Raw genomic sequence first — 4,147 nt, forward strand, 5'->3', positions numbered from 1 at the left:
GGGATTATCTCAGTTGTTCTCCTGACTGAAGTTTGGTCTGTTTACAGCATCCTGCCATGAGATTACATTTGTCCCTGACCAGTTGTACGTTTGAATTGTTTCACAAATCTCTCAGTCAGAACATGCTATATCATGTTTAGGAAACTAGCGAGCTAACTTCCTGCTAACTTCTAACTCCGTTAAATTTAATAAATTCTGTTTTCATGGATGCCTGGATGTTAAACTTAATTGTTACACCTGGTAAAGCAGCAACGCTGATCATTTTATTAAAGATGAAAGAATTTAGACAGTTTTTACTCTCAGTGATGCTGCAGTGTTCGTTTGACTTTGGGACCTGAATCCAGATTACTCCGCAGGCTCCTGACTACGGTAGCCGTAATGCTCCAACAATCCATCAAGCGGTGCAGCTTTGTAGCTTATCAAAGTCGTACTAAAACATTTTTTGACAGATTTTTGAGCGCAGCCGAAAGACCAGATTCCTCTGACATATTACAGCAAGTTTAAAGGACGAACCACTGTGAACACTGACACAGGAGTGTTGGAGATCAGGAACATGACTGCAGCGGACACTAGACTGTATTCAGTGGAGATCAACAACCAAGTCCAGTGTCAGGTATATCAGATTGTGGAGATCGAAGCAGTGCCCCAGCCTGAGGTGAAAGTGACGCCGCTGTTGTGTAATTCAACCTCAGAGAGCTGTAAACTGGTGTGTCAGGGAGTCATTAACAAAGCCGGGCCTGTGGAGTACTTCTGGAAGAAGGATGAAGGAGAGTGGGATCAGTCAGGAAAGGAGATGGAGATCCTGAATGATGGCGAAACACAGCGTGTGAAAACTTTCTCCTGCAGGATGAAGAACCTGGTGAGTGAGAGCGACAGCGAGCCCATCGATAATCCACTCTACCAGGAGAAAACCCCCGACTGTGGACTCTGTGTCACACTTTCAGGGGCTGTGATGAGATCCTTGGTGATCCTGACTCCGTGTTGGGCGGCTGTGTGTTTGTGGACAAAACGAAAGACTCTTCGTAAATGCAGAAACACACACAGCTGAAGCTGAACCACCGCCTTAATTTCCTGGTGTAGTGTGTTGATAATATTTTGCCTTTTAAAGCTGACGTTCAATAATTCTGTTGTAATAATTATCAGATAAAGCTCAGTTCGGTCTGTCCTGTGCAGACTGTTTGCTGTGGTGGTTTTTACAAGCTTGGGTTTCTGTTGTAACAGCTTGGTTTGGCTTCATCGAGGAGTCAGCTGTTATACACAAAGCGTCCTCTCCTGATCTAACAGTGTCCACAGAGAGAGAACAGCTCCACTCTAGAGTTTTATTTGTGTGGCCCAGATCACACATACAGGTTCAAACAGCTTCACTGGCAAAAAATGTGTCTAAAACAATTTCCTTTCTGAAGCTGAAAAACGGTTCATTACTCGAAGCTTGTCAACACAGCGCTCTTTGGTGACATCTGGTGGCCAAACATATGAAGCGCAGCTTGAATCTACAACATAGTGAACTGCTTCATCATGATTTCCCACAGAGCTGAAGTGACAGCTTCTGTTTAACATCATGACAGTTCTGTGTGAGATCGGGCTGATGTGCTGCTTTGAGCATGTGTGAAAAAATGATGTCTATTTTAATAATAACTAATTTCAATGAATAAACCTTCCTTCTTTAAACATGTGCCGTGTTCTGCCTTTGCTTTGACTTCTTGCATTTTTTTTTTACCAATAAGAAAATCTCTTTATATATACAACACAGTCTTATAATAAACTGGAAGTATGCTTGTGCTGTGGGGTCCCTGCAGCCATGTGATAATGTAAGTAACCAGTGGTTATACGTGTATGGGTGGTTAGCACTGTTGCCTCACAGCAAGAAGGTCCTGAGTTCAATTCCTCCACCAGGCCGGGGTCTTTCTATGTTGAGTTTGCATGTTCTCCCCGTGTTTGCGTGGGTTCTCTCCGGGTACTCCAGACACGCATGCAGTTAGTAGAAACTGTGTGTGAGTGGCTGTCTGTGTCTATGCTCCCTGCGAACCTGGAAAGGATAAACAGCTGGACGTATAATGTGGTTCTTAAGTACATTTTAGACCTGGGAACAGATTTGCTCATGAACTGGTTTTTATTTAGGAGCGTCCTCTCTTCCTGGCTTAAAAAACAGGAACAGGGTGCAGGACCTCTGACGCTGCTGTTACTTCTGCACTGATCTGTGAACATGGAGACATCAGCTTAACCAGCTTCTCTCAGTCTGTAAAGAAGTGCTTTAAGGTTGGCGACACTGTGGTCCTCAAACCTCTCAGTATCTCTGGACTGACCACCAGCATCTGTCTGTGTATCTGCTCTGCTGCCTGCTCTGAGCACAGGAATAAAATCTTTTATTAGACTTTTGTTCAAACACCTGGTTAACTCCAGCAGGTCATCAAGGTTACTGACAGCTTATTCTGAAACCGTGAACACTGCTTCATGCCAAACATCTCTGGATCGAATCTGGAAGTTGTTATCTGAACACAACTCGACCAAGAGCTGATCTAATAACACAGGAGTGTTGGAGATCAGGGACATGACTGTAGCGGACAGTGGAGTGTATACAGTGGAGATCAACAACCAGGTCCAGAGTCGGGTTTATAAGACAGTGGCGGTCGAAGCAGTGCCTCAGCCTGAGGTGAGTGTGATGCCGCTGTTGTGTAACTCAACCTCAGAGAGCTGCACGCTGAGCTGTGACGGAGACGTCAGCGCTGCTGGGCCTGTCGAGTATTTCTGGAAGATCGGAGACGGAGAGTGGAAGCAGTCAGGAACGAACATGGAGATCATCAATAATGAGGAAACACAGCGTGTCCCAACTTTCTCCTGCAGGATGAAGAATCGAGTGAGTGAGAGAGACAGCAAACCTCTCTTTAATCCACTCTTCCAAATAAAACCTGCAGACTGTGGACACTGGATTATAGTTTTAGGTGCTGTGATGAGATCTCTGGCGATCGTGGCGCTCTTTGTTGCCGTCGTCTACTTTTTGTGCCAGAAACTTCCTTCTGTCTGTGTCTGTAAACACAGAAAAGGTCATAATGATGCAGTTTAATGTTGACCTTCACCTTTGGTTTCCTGGTGAAGACGTCAGTCCTGAAAGTTCACATTTATTTGCTCATAAAACTGTTCTGCTTATTTTCTATAGCAATGATAATCACCAGGCTGTCATGGCCATGGTCTGCCATGTTTGTAGTTTTCTCTGTTCTTGTGCCTTTTACAGTATTTGTATTTGTCTGTTTCCCCTCTTTATCAGTAAGTATTAAAAGCTGACGTTTGTTCATCGTCTCTGCCTCCAGCGTCTTTGCTTCATCAAACAGAATCAAGTTTGATAAAAAAAATCGATCATTGAAGAGAAATGCTTTGTCTAACATCATTATGGCTTTTAAAAAGTTGACTAAAGCAACACCTGGAAACATTTGCAACCAGTCTTTTTCCTCCAATCAGAAACAAGATTGAATGATAACGCTCACACTGCACATGCTCAGTGAGACCTGCCACATTTATTTAAAAAAGTGCAAAACTAGATTTTTAAGCTCCATTTTTCTTCTTAAGTTCTTGAACTTCTTCGGGAGGATCCTGAGGAGTTCGAGGTGACGAAGCTGTGACTTCTGTCTCCACCACTGCTCAGACTTCCTAATGTGGGTCTTTAAAGCGGGGCTGTTATCTCATGGCGGTCAGTCAAGGCTCTGACATCAGCCTTCAGTGGTTCAGAGGGATTATAAAAAGGTTTTTGGGACTTCCCCTTCACAAATGTTTTCATGATGAGGCTCACCACACATCTACTGAAGGAAACCACAGGAAGCACTGAAGGGAAAAAGATACCTGTTGATCTGTTTCCGACCCTCACCTGTAGTCATGAGCTCTGGGTGATGATGGATACAAGCAGGGGGTGAGCTTCCTGGTGGCTTGTTGGTAGTTTTAAAGCTGTTGTGGGTCTGGATCCTGTTTTTCAGTTTTGTATCTTGTAAATAATTAATCGTTTGTTGTGTTTAGACTTCTCTGTGTTTTTCATGTTTCCTGTTTTATTTTGAAAGTGTCTTGTCTCTTCTGTATTCATGAGGAGGGTCCGTCATCATCCCAGTTCCTCCCAGTTTAGGTTTTCTGTTTTAGTTCTGTCTTGCAGGGGGACGAGCTGCCT

The sequence above is a fragment of the Haplochromis burtoni genome, unplaced genomic scaffold, assembly GCF_018398535.1.
Source record: "Haplochromis burtoni strain Fernald_Lab_line unplaced genomic scaffold, NCSU_Asbu1 Contig_214, whole genome shotgun sequence".
Taxonomy (NCBI): domain Eukaryota; kingdom Metazoa; phylum Chordata; class Actinopteri; order Cichliformes; family Cichlidae; genus Haplochromis; species Haplochromis burtoni.